General features: G+C 42.0%; 1 protein-coding gene across 3 annotated transcripts in view; it reads right to left on the bottom strand.

The window, feature by feature from the left end:
- The window catches only part of NAALADL2 (N-acetylated alpha-linked acidic dipeptidase like 2), a 1,094,482-nt gene that overhangs the window by 824,841 nt on the left and 245,307 nt on the right, over positions 1-24,334 (bottom strand). For all 3 annotated transcript variants that reach the window (XM_059731159.1, XM_059731157.1, XM_059731158.1), the window contains one exon: positions 21,918-22,009. The gene's annotated coding sequence lies outside the window, so the exon portion shown is untranslated. The remainder of the gene's footprint in view (positions 1-21,917; positions 22,010-24,334) is intronic.

Raw genomic sequence — 24,334 nt, 5'->3', positions numbered from 1 at the left:
CCACTGAAGTCAATGACATTATACCAGCTTTACATTAGAGAGAAGTGGATTTGTTCCAAAGGAATGGCTGCCAGACATGCTGGGCAAATTGGATTTAAAGGCAGCTGTATTTGCATTACCCCACCAAATCAGACCCAAGCATATTCAAGTTACTCCCAACAGTAGAGATACCCAAAACTAATGCACAGTTCTAAATATTATGCTCTTATTTGTTGACACAAAATATACTACAGTGACTCGGATCAATACAGACAGCAACATCCCACCTTGAGGGTATAGACATCCATGTAAGCAAATCTCTAAGTTTTGCAGCTCTGTTTCCTACTTTAACTCCTACATCCCTGCTAAAAAGCAAATAGTGAAGAACCAGTTCAACATACGCATGAATGTAAAGTAGGATAAGGTACCATGTACACTGGTGTAACCAGGGCAGCCACATGTTCATTTGCTTTCCTATGTATGGCAGCTATCCTGGCCACAACATTGTGTCACTGACCCTGTGCTCATTTCCATTTATTTTCTTTCCAAAATAATCAGTTGTTGGAGATCCAGGTTTTCCATTAGAATGTCATAACGTTAACAAGTGAAAGAAGATCATGTTAAAACATATAACTTCTGCAGCATATACAGAGACAGAGGAGACCATCAAGTTATTTGTTGATTCCTTCTTGTTAACCGTGAGCAGCAGGTTCAGATTTTAGAGAAAAAACAAGTAGCTAAATTCCACAGGTCTTAGTGTCACCCACCAATAAAGAGAGTTATAAAAGCTAAATTGATTGATAAGAGTTGTGATAAAATTGTAAAAGCCAATACATTATCAATTGTTAAGGCTTTATACATCATAAGTTGCTATGAGGCTTTGCAGAATGAGGGCTTAAGAAATGCCATTCCACATGGTACTTGTGACTCATCTCTCATCGACTAAGCATTTTATTAGGGAAACACCAACATCAATTGTCACAGGAATAAAATTGTTTGATATCTTGCAACTTACATAGATTGCAGGGCTGCATGACTTGCGAGTTCCTGCTGAGGTGCTGGGAAGCTAACTAGAATGCACATGGAGCAGGACAGTTCAAATGCATGTCAAATTTGTTCAGGGTGCAACTACTGTGAAGTTATTCTCTGCCCCTAATCAACTGTTAAACAATTGTTATATTGTAAATTCATTGGTATATCACTTCCTCTTCAGCCCTATAACCTTCCCCACTTCATGGGTTCAGTGTTCTGTAATCCCACAGAGATGACCGTAGCAATGTTCTGCGATCCTACTGGTAGGCGTCAAGCAGAGACGACTGTAGCAGGGTGCAGTGCCCGCGACAAATCAGCCTGTGTGGGGCCAGGACTCAGCAGCAGAGTTGGGGTGGCAAGCAGCCGGATGCAAAGCCAGCCTGGCTCCGCAGGGCCCCCCAAAGCATGGGGCCTGGGACAGTCGCCCCAATCTGATTCCACACATCCCCACCAGGGGCAGCCCTGGCTTCAAGAAGAAGTTCTGTCTGAAACTTTTTTAAAAAGTCAAAGGCAGCTAATGCAGCTGTTGCATAATCCAGTAAAAAAGGCTTTCAGCTTCCATTAAAGTCAATAAGAGTTTTCCCATCAAATTCAATGGAGCAAAATGAGGAAGAAAAAGCTCATAATGTGGCTTGTCCCTGTAGCTATAGCAGCTTGCCATTTACAACACAGATATTGAAGCATTTTGCTCAACTGTTAAGAAGTTGGGCGGGTAGGTGCTGAAGGACCCAGTCAGTCCCTGCTGACAGCCAATGCATATATGCAGCCTAATGAATGTTCATTGTTAACTCTTCATCTCCCCCATTCCACTGAAATATTTGCTATCAACTCATGCCCCTGTTTATTGCCATGTGTGGCTACTACATATATTGGCAGGCATATTAGAGAGAGCATGGTACAGATAACGCAGTTGGAGTACTGTGCCGCACTTCAGGAGAGATGTGGCCAGCATCGAGAGGGTCCAGAGGAGGGCCACTTGCATGATCAGGGGGCAGTAAGGCAGGCCCTGCGAGTGGAGGCTATGGGACCTGAACCTCTTCAGCCTCCACAAGAGAAGGCTAAGAGGGGATCTGGTGGCCATCTACCAACTGGCCAAGGGGGACCAGCAGGCTATGGGAGAGTCCCTGTTCTCCCATGTACTACCGGGAGTAACAAGGAATAACGGCCATAAGTTGACAGAGAGTAGATTCAGACTAGATATCAGGAGGCACTACTTCACTATCAGGACAGCTAGGATCTGGAACCAACTTCCAAGGGAAGTGGTGCTTGCTCCTACCCTGGAGGTCTTCAAAAGGAGGCTAGATAGACACCTAGCCGGGGTCATTTGACCCCAGAATTTTTTCCTGCCCATGGCAGGGGGTCGGATTTGATGATCTGCTTAGGTCCCTTCTGACCCTACTAACTATGAACTATGAAATACTTGGATGACACAGTATGGGGCTAATCTGTACCTTGGCAAACTCTCATTGGAATCGGTGGAATACACCGGGAGGTAAAGGAGATTCCTTCCAAACAAATGTTTTTTCCTTTGCTGACTTGTTTAACCATGCAATTCTCCTTCAGCCTCCTTCACATTCTCTAATTGCTTCCCTAAAAAAGTTAGGATCCAGTGAAATTACCCATCACCTCTGAGTGAAAAAGAATGCAATGTTTTATGCCTCAAAATGTAGCATCTGATGGAAATGGACATTTTGGGGTGGCAAGAGAATGTCTGAATGTCCCCATCAAATTACTGCCACTTTGGAGAAAAGCTACAAAATGTTAGGTCTGTTGAACAAGGAGTTGCAGAACCCTTGAGTTGAGTGTTGAACTGATGACCCCAAAGGTGCAATGACCTACTTTTGAGCATATGAGCACGTGTAATGTAGATAGTTTAGGTGGGAAAACTTACCAGAGGTAAGAGTTGCTTGATGAACAAAGTGCCATGGGCTGTAAAGAAAGTGAGGAGTGCAGAGGTGAATGAAACATGTGCACAACAGTTTGGTTGTAAGAATGAGTGACAGCTGACTGTCACTGAGCAGACTGTGGAGTGGACGCCTACACGGTCAGGTGGGTGGCCCACTGGCTTAGGGACCACACCCAGAGAGTGGTGGTGGATGGTTCCTTCTCAGCTTGGAGGGACGTGGGCAGTGGGGTCCCGCAGGGTTCGGTCCTCGAACTGATATTTATCAATATCTTCATCAGCAATTTGGATGAGGGCGTGGAAAGCACCCTCTCCAAGTTCGCTGATGATACCAAGTTATGGGTCAAAGTTAGTACACCAGAGGGCAGGGAGCAGATTCAGGCTGACCTGGACAGGTTGGATCAATGGGCAGAAAGAAATAGGATGCAATTTAATAAAGATAAATGTAAGGTACTCCACCTGGGAAGGAGGAACCCCCAGCACACCTATAGGGTGGGGAGTGTCCTTCTCAGCAGCTCGGAGGCAGAGAGGGATCTTGGAGTCATAATCGACTCCAAGATGAACATGAGCCGGCAGTGTAACGAGGCCATCAACAAGGCCAATCTCACCTTGTCGTGCATTTGCAGATGCATGACTAATAGAACAAAGGAGGTGATGCTCCCCCTCTATGCGGCACTGGTCAGGCCGCAGTTGGAGTACTGTGTCCAGTTTTGGGCGCCGCACTTCAAGAGGGATTCAGGGAATCTTGAGAGGGTCCAGAGGAGGGCCACTCGCATGATTAGTGGCTTTCGTGATAGACCCTACGGGGAGAGGTTGAGAGAGCTGAATCTCTTCAGCCTTCACAAGAGATGGCTGAGGGGAGATTTTGTGGCCGCCTATAAATTTATTAGGGAAGGTCAATGGGGGATAGGGGAAGCACTGTTTACTAAGGCACCCCAGGGAGTAACTAGGAATAACAGGTGTAAACTAGTTGAGAGTGAATGTAGGTTAGATAATAGGATGAAATTTTTCACAGTAAGGGTGGCCAGGATCTGGAATGGGCTTCCAAGAGAGGAGGTGCTATCACCTAGCTTGGAGGTCTTCAAGAGGAGGCTAGATAGTCACCTGGCTGGGGTCATCTGACCTCGGCCCTCTTTCCTGCCAGGGGCAGGGGGTCAGACACGATGAGCCATTGTGGTCCCTTCTGACTCTACAATCTATATAAAAGGGACAGGACTGAGAACATCCTTATTCTTGTCTTTTGCTGGTGTGTGACAACTGTGTGTGTGTGTGTGTGTGTGTGTGTCTGCTGCAGGGCAAGTGATCTTAGACTGGTTGGGTCTGAGCAAAGTGGGTGAGAGCTGGGGCAGATAATCCTCTGTGTGTGTGTGTGTGTGTGTGTGTGTGTGTGTGTGTGTGTGTGTGTGTGTGTGTGTGTGTGTGTGTGTGTGTGTGCGCGCGCGCATGGTACAAGGTTGGTGGTGGCCAGGGCAGCCAATATCCCCTCTTCCTTTTGTCATGTGGGGTGAGTGAGAGGCCACCTATCAGCAGAGGTGCCTGCGTGAGAGAAATTGCTCTCTCGCACCAGTACAGGAATTTTGGGGTTGTGTTGGCTATTGATTGCTATTGTTATTTCCATTATACCACATTTGTTATTGTTTGTTTCTTATTCTTCCCTAGTTGTGTTATAATATAGTTATTGTTGTTGTTCACCCTTCCTCCCGGTCAAGTATCCTTACTATTAATTATTTACTGTTGAACCTTTTGGGTGGGATCGGGCTATAGATCTGTGCCCAAAGGAAATTAATCCTTTTGGGGCAGAGAAACCTTAAGAGGACAGAAGCTGATTTGGAACAAGTTGTTGTGACCTTGCTCCCTCCTACAGGTTCAACTCATAGGCGCATCTAGGATTTTAGAAAGAGGGGTACAGAAGGTTTGTGCATTATCACATACAGCACAATGCATTTTTCTCCAGTTAAAAAGAAGCTACATGTTTTACTAATCAGCTCAGGGCCTAAGGCTAGATTAAACAATTGAATAACAAAGCAAACCCAAATACAATTTTATTGAAATGTATTTTCATTTGCTATGTCATATACTATGTAGAAAAACACAACAAACTAGGAAAAATGATCAAAAGATGTTGTTTCATTAGTCCTGTTGCCATTGGAATTAAATGCACATATCTTTTTCAGATTCACAAAACAAAATCTAGCCTTTTGACAATTTATCTAATACTTCACTGAAAGTTATTTCCACAGAGAACAAAGGATAACAGGATTAGCAGAACCAATAAAGATGATTAAAAAGGGGAGAGGGAGTCAACGCCTGTGGAATGAACGGTTTAGAAGGAATCAAATAGATTATAATGAGTCATGAAGTCAATGGACTCTCTACTTCTGCCTGAATATAAATGCTGCTGCTACTGCCATCCAGTTGTTTTTATATCTTAGGTGGACTAGAAATGAAAGGTGGGGGTACGACTGTAACCACTGTTCCCCTGCTGGATTCACCCATGGTCCTACCACACTGCAAGCTGATGTGCCTTATATTAATTGCAGCTGTTTATGCTTTGACCAGAATGCCGTACTTAATTAAGACCTAGTAATTCTCTACTGCAGATGCTTACATATAGGATATGGGTTTTTTTCTAGATCTATGGCTTGGCTTGTGCATAAATCATTAAATTAATATAACCTCTTGCATAAGGATTTTTTTTAAATGAATGCAGCCCCTAGCTGAAAGAACAATCACCATTACAAAAATCTCAGGTTAGAAGGATCTCAAGAATTCATTTCTTTCAGACTGGCTAAGAAATGCTTTTAAGGACTTAAAATATATCACTGTGAATGAAAGGAGTTGGATGACCATTTTTTAATAAATACATCCACTACACCCTATTCATACACTATATAATATCACCAAGAATGCCTTACATAAAAGAATCTCTCAAATAGAATGTTTTCCACTGTCTTTTTCATCCTTTTATAATTTAAAAAAAACGGTGAAATATCCATGTTTCCATGAAAACTAAATCAGCACATGTTTACTAGAGTGTAAAAGTGGCAGAAACCCTGTGGTCTCCAAGTGAAGAAAAAAAAGCCCTTTAGGTTACCAGAGTGCTCCCTTTCTTCCCAAAACTGCAATAAAGCTTTACTTTTCCCACTTGCAATGGCTGTAGTAGTCCTGGATCACACAGCTGTTGACTCTGTACTAGTGTAGAGCTACTATATGGTTTAAAAATATTTCTATACAGATCTGTAAATGCAAAAATCAACACTGGAAACAAGATCCTAAATAGATTATACATGCAGCTTTCCCCTGGCTTATACTCCGGGCATTTGTTTCAGATGCCTCAATCAATAAACTCCCTTAATATCCGATTAGGTGGAATGGAAAGGCAAAGAAAAGAACAAAGGCCAAAAAAGAAAACATAACATATTTTTCCACGTACACATTAGCTGTGCGCCCCTAATAAGGACAAGGAACCTGAATCTCTTTCATGCTGTCAAATGTTGCTCACAGCACAAACAACGCAGCACCATCCTCCTCCCTCCACCACACACACCCATTTTCTGAGTTGCTCTTTCCCTGTCTTTTTATAACACTGAGTCCCACAACAAAACCCAACACCCAAACATTAGAGGAATATCTGTGAGACACAGAATGAGCAAACCAATTTAACATGCTCTCAGTTCTAAGAACACTTACTCCACTTCATACTGACTTTGACATGCAAATAAAATATACTTGTTATACACAGCCCCTTGAATGTTCTCAAGGAAATTGCCATGTCTGAATATTATCCGTTGGATGATTACCCGGCTTGGCAAAGGAAAGGCTGTATCATCCTGCACGTGTAATTCTGATTTCTGTCTCTGTACAGTCATTATGCCAGAATGCAGCATAGGCATGGTAAAGAAAAATAACCCAATTCCTAGTGGGCAGAGTGTAGTCTTAGGAACCAAGAGCTATGCTCTGAGTCCTTAAGAGGTCATTTCCAGGCAATACCTGTTCTGTACCAAACTTAAAGGTATTTTCAGCTGTTGCAACTACTATAAATTAGAGAAGTCCCAAAATGGCTCTAATCTGGCACAACAGGACTCGCTCTGTACATGGCACAGCTGCAGCATGGGCACTCAAGGACAAGCTTTCAGACAGTTTCCCATACAGCACCTACAAAACACTGGCTTGTATAAAGAGCTTAGCCCTTTGTTCCTCAATCTTCTCCATCTGAAAAATGGGGGTGCCTGTCCTTCCTGGAGGACTGTAGGTACTTTGTAAATCCAACCTCTATATTGTTATATGAGACTATAAAATGAACACACCAAGCTTAACCTTCACCCAGTGCTGAAAAGGCACTCAAATCTCTGATGACTATAACATTCATGTAACTTGGTTTACTTTGCATTTTAAAAGGTCTAATAGTGATAAGAACAGCACACCGCTTGGCAATAGTATATGCAATAATAAATTATTTAATGAAAATAGGACATCCCAAAAAAGGCATCCCCTGCAACTGGAAAACACTTTTACACAAGTCAAAATATGAATGGTCTCATTTAATAAAGGAAATAAATCTCACGAAGTGTGGCAGGATCAGTTTTGAATTAATTCATGATGAAAACTACTTATTTTACTACCTCACTGCTGATAATATACAGTTATCATCTTCAGGTAACTGAACCTTTGTAGTGGGTTTGACACAAGGTTATGTGACCCAAGGAAAAATCCAAAGATTCTCCAAGGGACTGAATCCTGGTCATATCAAAACAATATAATGCTTCAGAAATGGTAATAGATACTAGGTGAGCCATAATCAACATCCCAGGTTACTGAAGCTTTCTCTCATACATGAGCTCATGTTTCTCCTCATTCTTTTCCATTAGGTAAAATTGGAGGGTCTCATTTGACTTAAATATGTTATAACTCTTCTTTAAGGTATAAAAATGTCCAAACCAACAAAGTTCCTTAAAATAGACAGACAGGACCCCAGAAATACCCTCACTACTTTAAACATTTGCTTTTTCCCCTCCAACTGTTAAGATCATGAATAAAATCTTAGCATGGTGAAAATTCTCCCAGAGGCTAATAAATCCAAAGGCATTCCTAGAAAACTATTCCAATAGAGAATAAAATATTTCCGCTACCTCACCAGAACCGGACAAGTACAATATGCCTCGAACCTCAAGAAGATATTTCTCCACTTCCCTACCAGATAATCAACTTCACTACAGGTGAAATCCCGCTGTCCTTGCTCAGTCTAACCTCCGATTGATCTCTGAGAATTTCAGGCATTGCAGTATACAGACAGGGATTTGGTGATCTGTACATTAAAGTAATCTGGGCGTTCTGCTCTACCATCACTGAGTTTTGTACAGCAGAGCTGTAATCCTCTTGCAGAAGGCATTCTCCCATTCTTCTGTCTTAAGAAGATGTGGCTCCATGTTAGTCCCACAAAAGTTGATGTTGGGAGAAAATGCAAGCAGCAGAAAGGGAACTCTGGATTCAGTTTTCAAATCTGGATATTTGCCATTCTGTGATGTCTAATGCTACAATACAAACATCACTGGCAACGCTTTCATTTGTTATAAAGAATAGGAACTTCACGTGGACTTAGACCAACAATCTGGACTGACGTACCCGCAAGCAGTGGAAACATGTCATTCTTTAACCACTTTTCTTTGAACCTGTTACCTTCCGCTCCTTCAAATTTCTCCTTAAAATCTTTCTCTGCTGGGAAATCACAAAAACACATAAACAGAAATCAACAGCCAAGTAACAATTAGATTAAGAGATTGAAAAGAAATCTCTTCACGTCTCATTATCAGTTATACACATAGCTAGACAATGCAACCGCATTTTTCTTACTGTTAAGCCTGATTCCCCAACCAGGTTCTCTATTACCTTTACGTGCTGCATCTTGGCTTAAATGCTTCAGAATACAAACTGCATTTCTACCTGATTGTACATGTACATTGGTTAGCACAACCCCAATTGGAGCGTCTGGATTCTACAGCAATACAAAAATATTGGTTAAGAGATTTTCAAAGCAATACTCTATTGAGGATGAGTGTATTGTTCATAGATGTCTGTCTGCGTGACTTGAGTTCCCAAGTCTCATTTGAAAAATACCTATAATGCTTTTAAAACACAGTGTGTCCAGGCTCCTTAGACTGCTTTGAAAGTCAATCATTATCATTTACAGTACAATCTAAAATGTACTATAAGGAACAACAATTCAGATGTGCTGGTCCTGAATTCAGATCTAAATCCCACAGCTTTTTCCACCATTTACATAATGGGCCGAGTAAAAAATGGGATTAAATTCTGCAGTGATACTGATGCAGTATGAATTGCAGTTCAGATACTTAAGCCATCCTTATCATATTCATATTTTTTTAAATAGCTATCCATTGACTTTATTAATTTTGTGTTCCTCAGTTTTTGGGTGTCAAAGCTGATGCATTTGGCCCTGGTTTTCAGAGTAGCTACAACTCTCACAGCCAATACAGAATTGGAGAACATGTCTAGAAACATCTTCTGGGTGATAATTGTAAATTAATACAGAATGCAAAAAGAATTAAAAAGCAAAAAACAAAACAAAAAAAATCAAGGAAGAAATTAAAAATTGATTTGTTTTCTCAAAGACTTCTAACTAATAATTATACCTAGAAAATTACCAAGGCAGTTCATATTGCTATTAAAATATTTCCACATAAGCTCGGTCTCCTGATGTTCTTTCAGTTAGAACATGATTTTCCACCTATTAGTGTACTTGTTTTTCCTCGTCCACCCAAACGTTGATGGTAGGTACTGTGTGTTTTTCACAGGGTGATAGCATGTATGGGCTTCCTTCATGGATCAGAACCGCACTACAGGTCTTGTTTTAGGCACTATGCTAAAAAAAAGACTGGTCCCCACCCCAACGAACTTATAGTCAAGGCTGAGATACAGCAGGTGGACAAAACATACCGCCAGGGGAAACAAAGTAATACACAAATGAAGTGACACTAGAAGAGTATTGGGACGAAGGAAAGATAAGGAAAGAACAAATGATATCTCATGGCTCCGATCAAAACATGTATGCCCTAGTGCTGCACTCAGGCAAAAATCCACTGAAGTCAAATAAGGGAAAAAGATGTCCAGTTCTTGCTTCCTTTGCTGTTTGCAAACTAGAATGATCATTTTAAGAGCTTTGAAATTTTTTAAACATCTTTTAAGTGTCAATTTATTCACTATATTACCAAATCATGAAAAAAGAATAAGATTTATCTTGGCACTAATGTTTAGCCCCTCTATTTTTTCCACACAGATAACGGTAATACTGGAGTCTGTACCTCACAATATACCGTTTCTTAGACACTTTACCATTAAACTTAATTTCATTACTGAGAGCACAAACATTATCAACTTCTTTAATGACTGCACTGTCTATTGATCTGAAATATATGAGCACAATGCTTTATGGAAATACTGTTTTACTTGTATTTATTTATTTTATTTATGAGGTTTCTGCTTTCAACAAATTCAGCAGATAAGTTCCATCTGCACATGCCCCTTTACTTACATTTTAAAATGTCATCTGCTGTTAATTCAAAAAAGGCTTGCAATATTCTTGTTACAAGCCAGTTCATTCTAGCTTTCAATAAAAGGAAGTATACAAAAAAACTTCAGCCTTGAATATTATGGGATTGTCATCTCACTTTTCACCTGGGATCACTGAAAACTGTATGTTCAATGTATTATTTTAAAGTCAGTAACAGAACCGGGTACTTAAATTCAAGAATTGCAAAGTGCTTACAATGCAAATAAATATTACCAGCCCTTTTAATTAAGGGTACTCAACCCCTGGCCAGCAGGCCAGATCCAGTCCACAGAATCATGTCAGGCCTGGATATTTGGCTGAACAGGAATGGTGGCAGTGTTAATTGCTGCTCCCCTGATACCAAATTCCAGGACCTGTGGGGAGCCCCACAGGCCAGACAGCATGGCCCTGCACACTAGACTGGGTGCATAAGGGCTGGCCAAGGCAGTCTGGAGCCCGATCTGGGCCCACAAGGACTGGCCCAAGCAATGCAGGGCCTGATCGTGCTCACAAACCAGCACCGTGTCACTCATACAGCCCTCAGGACCAAAAGGTTGAGCTCCACTGCTCCAGACTGATGATAAAATGTCAAAGCACAGGAAGGCTGAAGAGGTTCACAACTCAAGCTAGTGGAAAAGTCGGTTGCAGACTCTGATTCGCCAAATGCAGAGCCTTTCACTAAGTATCAAGTAACAATGCCTTTCCTGTGGTGCCCTACCTTTTCACCTTACTGACCAGATGGGCAGAGCCAAGAGCTGGCTGGTGAGCTCTACACGGGGCTTGCAGGCAGGGCCCCGTGCAGCCACATGGGGGTGCACAGCCTGACCTTGATCCATCCACCAGGGGGGGCCTGGTCTCCATCTGGATCCATGTGGGGTAGAGAGTAACAGGGCAAAGCATCCGGGCAGAGAAGCTCCAATCTGGACACGCAGGGAACAAACCAGTCCTGATCCTGATGCCTGGAGGGGTAGGCAGGATGGAGCAGTGCCTATATGAACACGTAGGGGTGGGAGTTCAGCAGTAGCCTGGCCCAATCCAGACACAAGGAGGGGAAGCTTGGCCCTGATCCTGCTGTGCCACAACGGCCCAGGCAGGGCTGAAGCTGACTATATGGAGCTTCTTCCAATCTCCAGCTCCAATTTTTCCAACCTATGGGATTCCTGCAGGCTGGATATCATGGGTCTGCAGGCCAGATTTGACCCAGGTACCAGAGATTCAGCACCCCTATGTGCGCGCCGGGTCTGACCCCGGGTCGCTTTCGTCGCTCTGCACGCGGGCTGTGGCCAGCAGCCCGGGCAGGCCGGGTTGGAGAGGGCGGGCGCCGAGCTAGAATTAGGCACAGACACGTAACGGTTGATTTTAAGATTATTTTACTTACACTGAGATGGTCGTGGTGTAGGCTGAGAACTTGCTTGAGTTGCGGTTACAACAAAAAACACGAACACACGTGGAGGTTGCAAGGCTCCACGCAGACAGAACACGAACAATCACGTGGAGGTTGCTAGGCTCCATGCAGACAAACTCCAGATGTCCAGGACAAGCGCGCATTAAACTCGTCGTTACGTCTTATAATAGGCTCCGTTCGAAGACGGGAAGAGGTGGGCGGTGGATGAGGCCGCCAAACTCCTCTGAGCGACACACAGGGTTTCTATTACCCTGCCGCGCACACCCAGAGTCCCCACGAGATGGTTGCGGAGTCCTCTTCGGCTTGGGCGGAAACTGCTCAAGCCTCTTATACGGCTAGCAGGCCAATCGCTAGCCGCCACGTGTGAATAATTTAGCACTAGCCAATTGCGGGGCACGAATTTGCATACGACGAGCGGGAAACCTTTGCACCGTGCATTTCTGTGTTGCAAAGGAAATGCACCCTGCAAAGATCGCTGCAAAGTGGCGGGAACACTTCCCTGCATGCGGGTTCTCTGCGCAGCAGAACTCCTCCGTGCAACGAAGCGGTAAACCCACGGGGATAATTCTTAGTGCCGAAGCACACACAAAAAAAAATCAGACCTTTGGGTCATGACACCCTAGTCTTAGCATTTAAAATAAATGTAGAGAAGAATGAAAAACAATGGTGCTATTTCCTCCATTTTCAAATACCAACCTGATGCCATCCATATATGAGTCACAGGTTTTTATCATATGAGATCAGTTAAATAATTGAAAACTTTTTCCTTGAAAGTTCAGTGTTCAGCATCACAGACTCTTGCACTTAATGGCATTTGTGATAGAAATTGCTCTTAACGGGCCCAATTATGTTGCTCTAAGATTCCAGTGCTACCCACTGATTGACATTCTCCCTCTTTCTACAAGGCTAGGGACAGAAGTTACACATAAACTAGTCTAAGTGATCAGAAAGTGGTTTAAACCTGTAACAGAACAGAAGCTCAGTGCACATAAACCAGTTTCAAAATGGCTAGAACTAGTTAAGATAAACCTGGTTGAATGTAGTAACAGACTTAACTAATTTATGTCAAACTGGTTTATGAAACTTCTGTCCCAGACCCCCTCCTGATTCAAGTTAAATCAGAGTCCCCCAGGTTCCCAGCATGCTTTTCAACCCTGGGCTGGGATGTGCTCTCTGCTCCAGAGAGCAGGACTGGCCCCACCCCTCTGCTCCCTGGGTGGAGCAGTGAGGGATGATTCACTGGCCTCACTGCCCCCTCCTCCACTTTGTCCCCTGGGGCAAACCCCAGCTGGTGTCTGGGGTCAGGGAGGGGAGTTAAACTGACTTTCAACCTAGTACAGAGCTGCCCTGTCCTGCCCTGCTGGGTGGCTTTGTGCTGGCTGCAACTGTGAACTACAAATCTCAGAAGCACCTGGAAGCAGAAAGAGGAAGTGATGAGCAACCCCGCAGAGTCCTGCTGCTGTGATTGTGAACTGCAAATCTCAGAGACCTCGGAGGCAGCAGGAAGAGAAAGTGAACACACAGCCCATGCTGGCTATGTGCCAAAGAGCTGTGCTCTAGTGCACCCCAGCTTCTGGCTTGACCTACTACAGGCATGTGGCTGCATTACCTGAATCACAAGTGAATGTCTGTTCATTTGCTTATTAGTTCAATCACTGCATCTTAGAGTAAGTTGCACAGACTGAATCAATTTAGCCTCGGGCTTTTTGACTGTCTGTACTTAGCCCAAAGGTCTTCCAGAGGACTTAAATCAAAGGCCACAGACCACGGTACATCTCCCTGCCAAATTACAGACATACAGTTAATGAAACTGGAGTGGGGAAGTCACTTATAGGGTAATAGTGGCCATTTCTATTCAAAACAAATTCTCATTGAAAAAGCAAATTCAAGAGCTGCAACCAGTTGAGTCTCATTCCGGCAAACACAAGCTCATTAAACTAAATGGAGTTTATAACTGGAAATGGTGCAACTATGAGAAAGGAAATAGATTAGATAGAGAAATCATATTTTATCTTCAGAAAAGTGTTTTGAACCCTCACAGAATTCAGTCCATTTAAAATTTGAATGACAGGATATGCAAATGTCCTATTTCATCTCCTTTAGGCATTTAGCACATCAGTGGCAATTCCCATAATATTTCTAGAGTAAGCCAATCCTGACTTTCTTTTGAACAGGACACTCTGAAAGGTCATAGCTTAAGGCAGCTGTACTCTACCTTTTTCTAAAAACATCTGGCTTCCTCTATGGTACTGGTACTTACTGTGAAGTACCAGTCCTTACACTCAGGAGACCTGATGCAATGAACTCTCAAAAGTGCAATGATATTCAAAATCATGTCTAGCAGTGTCGCTCTCTTACTAGATGTGTTTTTTAGACTTAAATTAAACCATTTTGCTGGGTTACAGAAGTGAGAGCTCACAGCATCCTTCATATTAAATACTGGGTTAGCTGTCATTTCCATTGCTTTTATAGAACAGCATACAAAGAAAAATGTACAGTGTACACATGAAGTCCACATGTAAATCTTCATCTGTTCTAAACATGACCCAACTGGTCCTAAAGCTTCTGTTTTTTTCATCTAGGCCTTCAACTTCTTTTCCCCCAGTTGCTAGGTAACTGTGATTGTATTGTTTGGTTTATGCATTAACTATTAACAGCCATCATGTTTGCCTTTTTTTTCTTTTTTGATGTATGAAAATAATCATAGTGCGAAACAAGATGACTTCTTTTCTGATCAAAAGCTACATTCTGAATTTAATGGTTAAAGTATCTCAGCCAACTCACACAATTCATATAATTGCTGCATAGTGAGGTATACAGACAAATTATAAGTTACAGTTCTTCTGGAAAGGCGGTTCTATTAAAAGTTGTCTTTAAAAGAAATTCTTTAAAATCCCTCTAGAACACCTATTATTAGATGGCAGAGGTCTCATGCTGACAGTACTAAAACATCCTTTGAATTTCTAAAAATTACAGATGACAGCTTCCTAACTCAAAAAAGGGTTGCAACCAACACAGGGGAATTCTAAATTCAACTATGTCTTGACAGGTAAAAAGGAATTGATCTCAAAAGTAAAAATTAGTGATTGCTTTGGTGCAAGTGATCATGACTTGATTACATGTGTTGCCTGCAAACAGATTAAAGTTTAAACCAGCAATATGTATACTTGGTATTTTAAAAGGGCCACTTTTTGTAAACTTGAAAACAGTAAGTGAGCCAAATCAGATGAGAGAGGGAAAAACCCCTCCTTGCTAAATACCCAAAACCACAATCTTACTATAGAAAACCAAACCAAAAAACCAGTCCAGATTAAAAGGGAAAGTGAAGGCAGCTATATATAAAGAGAGACAAAGATAATAGCACTTAATATGAATTAGAAACTAGGAAGCGCTGCAGAGGGAAACATAGGGCCCAGGAGAAAACTATGGCTAGCAGAGCTAATGACAACAAAAAGGAGGCTTTTCCTTTTTTTGTCCTCTTTCTTCCTGCCTCCCACATTGATTGGTCAATCACTAGATGTTCTTGGTACAACTGTAATTCTATTTCATATTTTGGGGCAAAAGCCAAATGAGGTGATAGTGTCATATCATGAATATACTTTCCACTCCAACAGTAACTGAGCATGAGATTACAACAGTAGCTACCAAAGTTAATAATTTTTAAATTATCAAAGATTTTGCATTCAAGAGCTAAACAAGAGCTAGATGAGCTCACTGGACAGTGAACATTGCTTTTCAATATGGTATGGTACACTCAACAAATTGCAGAAGACTAGAATAAAGGTAATGTTGTGCCCATATATTCAAAGGATAATCGGGATGCCATACTTAACTACAGGCCTCTCAAGACTGACATCATTACCAAGCAAAATAATAATCAAATTATGACAGGATTTGATTAATAAAGAAGTAAAGGTAATACAATTATTGCTAATTATCATGAGAATTAATCAAACATCTTGCTATCCTTTTTTGATAGGGTGACAAGTATATTTCATAAAGGTAGTGTTGATGTGATATACCAGGCCTCTTCTATACATCACAGGTATTGCACAATTAACTGGTTAATTGCACAATTACCATGAGTTCAGCTACATATGCAAAGTAGCTATAATGCCATAAAAAGCTCCAACCAAATATAAAATTAGATCTTGAAAATGTGTTACTAACTTTATAGCTGGTTGCTACTGATCTTTAATTGGCACATGTAGAGGGTCCACCCTGTGCCTGGAAACCCATCAGCTGACAGAGCTCCCAGCCAAAGGGATGCAGGGGCTGGTGGACCCATAACTGAAGGGGCTCTCAGGCCTAGCAGCTGCCAACTCTGAGTCCTGGCAGCACCCTATAGCCGCTGGGACCCAGAGTCCTGCAACTGTAAACACTGGGTCCCGCAACATGCAAGACTGTGGCAGCTAGATCTCCCATCCCCAGGGGTATGTTGGACACACCCGCAGCTAACAGTTCTCAGCTGAAGGGGCTCCCAGATGCAGAAGCTTGGTTCTTGACCAGTGCAGGAGAAGCCCAATGTAGGGTTATTATGCGTTATTGGCAATAAGGCACTATGGGAGCTAATGCGTGATCCCACAATTATACTTCCTGCCATGAGCCAATAATTGTCTCTAATTTTTTTACTGCAGAACTGCTGAGTATTAAGTAAATGAAATATATGGCTAAATGAATAGTCATATTGCTAACAGTCATATTGCTTCTATATGGCTAAATGAATAGTCATATTATATATTACATACATATGTGTGTGTGTGCATATATACTTGATTCTGTGTGTGCCCGCTGCATTTGCACACATAAGTACAGTCAGGCGGTCCTTGCTCTGCTTAAAACCAGCTGCACCAACCTCACCTGCACCAGTCAGGGTGTAAGTTGGGAAAAAAGGCCAGTTTCATCAGCAATGTAGATCTGCTTTAGGGTTATGCCATGCTCCACAACCAATTTCTGGAAAAATCCACAATATTTTTCAGTAGCCTCATGATCAATTTTTTTTTTCTCCAGACACATCAAGCCTTCTGATATCATGGCAAAGTTTGAAGCAAGACAACCATCCATCTGAAAAAACACAGGCCTCAGTCATTCCCATTTGTTGATAGAAGTCTTTTGCTTTTTTGATCAGCATTGAGCCAGAAATTGGAGCTCTCTCTGAACATTTTAAGGCAAACCATTCGTACAATATCTTGTCTAATTATTCCAATTTTGGTTTGTGCAGAATACAGTGTTGCTTAATTGCTTCACTTGTCTCAGACTTCGTCATGAACTGGAGTAACTCCGCCCTCTGTGCCTTGATGTCATAGATCGTAGATGAGCCGATGTTGAATTCCTGCATCAACCTTTTCCTGTTTTCTCTTCTTTCCAGGCACTTAATTATATCCAATTTCTGTGTAATCATCAAAAAAACATGCTTTCACTTCTGTCCTATGCTTGTTGATGGACTATTGGTAGCCACAGTTGCAGGATGGGTGAGATATTCAGCAATATAGTCACAGCAAAAGCACAGGCAACAAGCTCAACGCAATCACAACATGATCAAAAACACAAGTTCAACATGATCACAACGTGATCGCAACGGCGGATGGTGGATGAGACTGCTACAGGTGACACCGCTCGGCAGTGTACCGAACAGCAAGATGCTGTCTATGACAGATGCCGGTTAATAGAGAATTCCAGATGGTAAAGTGCTGGATAACGCAGCTTTTACTGTATACAGGAACAAGCCATACAAGATAAGGGACTCCACCGTAGTAATTGGTGATTCTACAAAAATTGAGTGCCATGGTGGACAATCATCTGAACAGCAGCTTGCAGTGTACCTAAAAGGGCTAATGCCATCCTTGGATGTATATATAAGGAATTATCATGTGGGAGTGAAGGGGTCATATTGCTTCTATTTTGAACCTAACGAGACTGTTCCTGAACCTAATGATACTATGTACAGCTCTGGTTTCCAGCATTCAAGTATGCTAAGTTTGATATGATTCAATGATGAATGTGTTTAAATGATTAGAAAATTTGCCTTATTAAGTGTCAAATAGCTCAATCTTTTTAGCTTATCTCATAGAAGGGTAATGAGCGATTTGACCAATCTGTACATACAATCATGGGAGACAGGAAAAAAGATGACACCTAATCTATTGCAAGATTCAATGGCTGTATGTTAAAACTAGACAGAGTCAAGCGAGAAATGAAGTGCACGTTTTCAACAGCAAGGGTACTCAATCACTGAAATAACTTATCAAGAATTGTGGTGGATTCTCTACCATATTTTAAAAGCAAAATTGGGTATTGTTTCTAAACTTTAAGTTTTTATTTAAGCTTAAATTACAAGCAGCTATTGTACTTGAAGCACCATTTCATACAAGGAAGTACTATGGCCCGAGTCACAGGTGCTCAATCCACAGCCTGCAAGCCAGGTCCAGCCTGAAAAGCTGCGTCGTCCAGCTCGCTGGGCTCCCCTTGCATTCAGAAATTTGGCAATGGAGAGGAATGGCAACATTAATTTGTACTCCCCTGATGTGAAATGTCTAGACCTGTGGGGCACAGGGCAGGCTGAATAATGTGGCCCTGTGTGCTAAATCAAATGCACCAGGCTGGGGCAGCAAAAGGCAGGATCCCAGCATGCAGAGCTGGGCTACCCCATTAAGGCTGGCCCTCGGGGCTGAAAGGTTGAGTACCACTAAATTGAGCTAATGCAGGGGGTCCAAGCAAATGATTACAATGTTCCTTTCTGAATCTATGAAACCTACACCTTTTCCAAGTTCTGTATGCACTAGCTGCAGGAAGAACAGGTGCATAAGTGTCCATGGTGTTAGAAGAAGATGCAGTACAAGCATGCCAAAACAGAAGCTTGCTTGCTATTTTTCCTTAATATAAGCCCCTGAGTATTTTGCCACACCCTCCATACACAATAATGCCTTAACTGAAAAAGAGGTGCTGCAAGATACTTATACTGCCAAAAAATAACCCTGGGATGGATAAAAGACGTAAGAAAACTTATCCATTTCTATAATTCTATGATATACATCACTGTATGTACCTTGGTCAATGTACAACTCCAAGGTCAATTTTCCCTCTCGCTGTGTTTATGTATAGAGCCACATTTCTCACCAGACTGGCTTCTGGTCATGCCTGTGCATGCAAGATTACTTCTCCACAGGTTACAGAGTGAAAAATGTGCAAGAATTTCACACCAGGATCAAACAAAGAGTTGTGGCCCAAGAACCCACATTCAGTTTGCAAAGGAAAAAGAAAGGTAATAAGCACTCTGTCCCCACTTTCTATGCCAATAAATGGCTTCAAAGTAAAAACTTTCTTGACATTTTTAGGTTCAGAATATGGGGCTTTTGCTATTTTTCCCCACTGAGAGCAAATATATGGAAAGGAAATAGTCATTTTATGATGTACAATTTTATTTACATTTATTTTGTTAAATTAGTCATTCTCTCTCACACACACAATTCAGTAACATCTACTAGTTCTCACACTAAAATCTGAGCCATAACAACAAATTTCTTATTCGATGAATGAGGGGGACACAGCTGCATCACAGTTACTACTGTTAACTATTGGCCAATGCCTATTTTTTTGCTTTCAGTGGCATCCACTGTGAGTTCCTGTATCAAGTGATTTCATCATTATAAGTTCCATCCAACTGCCTTTATCAGCAATTTATTAAAGCCTTTATTGATTACCTTTTTATCTAACTTCTTTCTCCAGTGACAGCAGCTTAAGAAAGTACAGTGCTTGCTGTAAATAAGATAGCATTTCCCAGCAGTCACCCAACTGTAATGTCTGAATTACCTTATCTTCAACAGATTTCTCAGGTAGTGAGGTTTAATATATATCAGCAGATTATCTCTGCTTAGATGTTGTTTAAAGAGCTTCCCACTCAATATGGACTTTAAATAATTTAATTAATTTTCAAGTCCATGAGGGATATTCTCCCTTTGAAAAGTACTCATAATTCTCATCAATGCTGATGAAAGGAAAGTCCAGTCCTTTTCATAGTGCAATCATAAGGAAAAGGAACTTGTAGCAACAAAACAAAGGGAGAGGCAAGAGATAAGGCCACAACAACAGGTAAGGCCTGTCCTGCATGCCATCAAAAGATCATTTATTCCATCTGAAGTATTATTAAAAGCTTTATCTTCAGTGTCTTTAATCAGGCAAAACTTCTTTTGAATTTAGTCACACTCAAAAAAGCTATCTGGCTGTAAATGTAGAGGAACAGGCCTGAAGCTGAATAGCCACTGAACTTGTTCGGGGGTGTTCAAAATTCAAACTGTGGTATGAATTACTGCTTTGTGGCCTGATATAAATAACTATCTGTTAGTAATAAGGAGAGGCACTTGGATCAGAAGTAAATCTGGTTAAGCTGATTAAATATAAAAATATATTTAACTTGCAAATTAGACCATAATACTTGCCTCCATGAATCTCCCCTATTCCTCAGTCACTACGCATGCAAAACCACCAAGGGAGAAAGGCTTCCCAACCTGGAGCACGCTCATTTTGCATGATTTGCAAGACTGAGACAACCATAGCAAGCACTCATATATATTATGCCTCTGGTCGAAAAGTGCTCACTATATACACACAAATAATACTTACCTACAGTACATAGCCAAGAAAGTAAAATGCTTGAAAATCTACAGAAACGGTACTTTTCCATGAGGATTTCACTTTTGCATCAACATAACTGTGCCACACCCTATCATAAAGCATATTAAAGTGAGCAATAATTATAGGGATAGAACAGAAAGATGCTGAGGTGTAGGTGAAAGTATTTTAGGGTGTTTACACTATACACAGGAAATCTAAGTGAATGAACTTTATAATGTAGAAATGTTAGAGCCAGCTTTCTCATTTTGCTGTTAATTTCCTGAAGAGTTGTAATTCAGTTCCTTGAACACCTTAGGCTTTTTTTGTAACTGTAAAAACAAAATCTATATTGTTTCCAACACATTTAAAAGTGAAATTGGAAGTAATTCAAAAGAACAGGACAAATATTCATATTCCCATCTACTAATTTTGTTTGCAATACTGCTTCTACATTTCAGAAGCTTACAAGGGCAACAACTGCAGCTTGGTTTTAATTTACTGCTGCCCTTCTACTGCACTTCCCATTCAATTATCATGACCTCTCTTTTGGGTATCTATTTTCTGTTTCTACCAAATGCCTTATTGCCATAGCAAAGTCCTCCATAATAATGTTGATGCCCTTGAACACTCCGCAAATTACTGATTTTCTGAGGGTCTTGTTACACATTGCACTTTGAGCTACTCAAATGTTGATAGGTGTTAGGACTAGTTTGGGTTTAGAGCAGTCATATGGTCAAGTCAGCAGGGGCCTTGAGGACTAAAAGTAAAATCCCCCTCCTCTCCCCTCCCATTCCAAGATTCTCCCTGGCCCCTGCCCCTCGGGGTTCCTCCTACCCCCAGCCTTCACAGCTCACCTGTGCCCTCTAACTTATTTGTGGCCACTCTCCCAGCCCAGACAGCAGCAGCAGCAGCATTGAACTGACAGGCAGGTTCTCCTTCCCCACCTGCTCCTCCAGGGCAGTGTCAGCAGCCAAATGCAAGCTGGGACCAGGGGACACGGGTGAGCAGGGATCTGGGGAATGGCCACCCCAATCTGGGGGGAGGCATAGCCTAGAGTGGCTACATCAGTGTGACATGTGCTGGGTAACACAGATCAGAGATAAACCTAATCTGGAGTGGCATAACTAAGCTGCTTAAAGTCCTGAAAACTATTTTCAGTTGTTAATGTGTGGACAATTCAAGGTAGAGCTCCAGGAGCCGCCTAAAATTACGTGCAACAAGGCCCTGACATGCCTCTCCTAAACTCTGAGCTTGGATCAAAATGTCATTTAAATGAATCCAGAATTTTCAAGTTTATCCCCTTAAAAGATTTTTCCCTAAGCATCTAACATTTCCGGACTGTATTATCTTTTAAAGAAAACAATTACAGTGGAACAAAAAAAGTAGACACAACATACAGTATAACGAGTATTTTCACATACCTTAAAGCCAAAACAAGAAGGGTCACCTTTTGTAGGCACGTTTTCATGAAGGCATATTTTTAGTTTTGCTTCTAGAGCTCTAGATCAATGCTCTGCAAAAGTAAGAATACATTACAATTCAAAATTAATTCCATGAAGAAAGCCAACTATACATCATTATGCAATTTGGAAACATGAATGTTTTGCTATTAAACAGAGAAAGAAGCTGCTCTCTACCAAAGCATTTAGGACCAGTTTTTTCCTGCAAAAGATCATCCCATCAAACATAGTCTAACAGAAGAGGCACTAGATTTAATAGGAAGAAGATACCACCTCACTGTGCTGCATCTTCCCTATTAGTAGTTTGAGATCTATAACAACGTATCTGGTTCATCATCATTATACAGCTTGTACATCCTACATACTAGTGGTGCTTTGGAATAATCAGCCCCTGCCCAGAACAGAAATGGGAGCGGGGGAATGGGACTACAAAGCAAGTAGTCTATGCACAGGGGACCTACTTCTCATTAAATGAGCTAAGTATTTTATGACTAATAAATAACATTTGTCCAGAAGAAGTCAGGGCTAGATAAGAAAACAAATGAGGATAAAATTAGCATAAGACAAATAATAGTTATGTTTGTGTCTATCCAGATGAGTCTCTTGGTTGTGCCTTCTTTACAATGCACATTTCCAGGCTGGGGAGAAGGTGAATGGGTCCTCTTCAGACTTACTGAAAAAATAGCATTGCTTCTGGGGAGAATGGCCCTGTCTGCACAGGCCAACCACAAAGATGAGGCAATAAGGCAGTGAAGTTGCCCTCCAGTGCTGCCTGGTACCACTCAGCAGTCTGTCTCCAGAATGCTTGAGAGTGGCAGCAGAGGGTGCCCTTACAGACCCTTTTTTCCCAGGTATAGAATATGAGGAGCTGGAGCAGATGGGCAGGGCTGTATTTCTTGGCAGAATACTAAGAGCAAAGGAAGTGAAAAAGACATACCCACTATCACTCAATGAAGAGGATGCACATGGATAATTAGCATTCCCTTTTTTCCCTCCCTGCTGCAAATTGTACATGGACTTTTAGGGTCAAGACAGACATTGTTATTCATTAAAATCTGATTTACAAAAGTTTTCCCCTAAAAGCAGAATAAGACCCATTTGATGTTTGGAAAACTAGACCCTCTCATTTCTCATCAAGCTATCTATATTTATTTCACTTGTGGGTGGGGTAAATGTAAGAAACTATCAGCCGTTTTGGTGAATTAGACTTATTATTATTTTTGGGGTGGGAGGGGATGCTCACAGACGCATTTTTTATGTAATCAAGCATATCAGCAGTACAAATCTCGCTCCATTCTACAGCCAGCTCAGCTTTTCTATACGTTTCTGATTAAACGTGTAAATATAGGCAGATATTCAAAAAGCCTAAGCCTGAATGGATTCAATCTTCGCAGGTTAGTGTAATCTGGCTAGGTTAAACCAGTTTGTAACTACACAGACATCCCCTCTGGACTGAAGAAATTCAGGCTCAGTCTAGAAGCTGGAGTGTGCTACAGTCACCCTTCCTTCCTTTCCATAGTGCTGAGCTGAGGAGGGGTGGGGCCAGGCAGTGGCAGGACGCTCTGATTAGGGAGCCCTCCCCCCCCTCCCCCCATGACAACAGAACATTCATCAGCTCTGTTATCAGCATTTAACATCCCATCAGAAAACAAAGCCCCTCTCGTTAGTTCAAGCTCTTCTTAAACAACTTTTTGCAAGGAAGGGAATGTTCCAAGGAGGGACATTACCTCTTGATTAGCTCCAAAAAACTCTAAAGACACTGTCCTGTCTGCCTTACACAGACACCTCAGCATTAGGTAGCACACCACATGCTGGCTACTGTCCGTGCTGTGGGAGGGAGGAGAGAGAGATTCCTGCTTGAGCTGCAAGCAACCGGGGGGGCGGGAAAGGGGGGGCAGGAAGTAGCAGGAAGCCAGGCAAACACTCTGTACCTGCACGTCTCTGCCAGAGCTCCAGCCAGGGAGCAGAAGGGAGGGGCCAGCCCTGCTGTGGAGCACAGAGCCCCACCCAGCCCAGAGAGCATGCCAGGATGCTGGGGAAGTCTGGTTTACCATAAACCAGGAAGGGGTCTGGGACAGACATTGCATAAACCAGTTTGACCCAAATCAGTTAAGTCTGATACTACATTCAACCAGGTTTATCTCAAACCGGTTTCAGCATTTTCAAGCCAGTTTAGGTGCACTAAGTGTATGTTCCATTACAGGTTTAAACCAGTTTCCGATCACTTAAACCAGTTTATGTGTAATGTCTGTCCCTAGCCATAAAGTGCAAAAGGCCATAGTAGACAGGGGCAGCCTCAATGCCCCCTGGTGACCACTCGGCCCCTGCTCTGCCCTTGCTTCTCAGGCCTGCTTCCCTTTACCTCACCTCCCATGTCT

This window comes from Alligator mississippiensis, chromosome 7, assembly GCF_030867095.1.
Source record: "Alligator mississippiensis isolate rAllMis1 chromosome 7, rAllMis1, whole genome shotgun sequence".
Lineage (NCBI taxonomy): Eukaryota > Metazoa > Chordata > Crocodylia > Alligatoridae > Alligator > Alligator mississippiensis.
The sequence above is the reverse complement of the archived record's forward strand: the minus strand, read 5'-3'. Positions and strand labels throughout refer to the sequence as shown.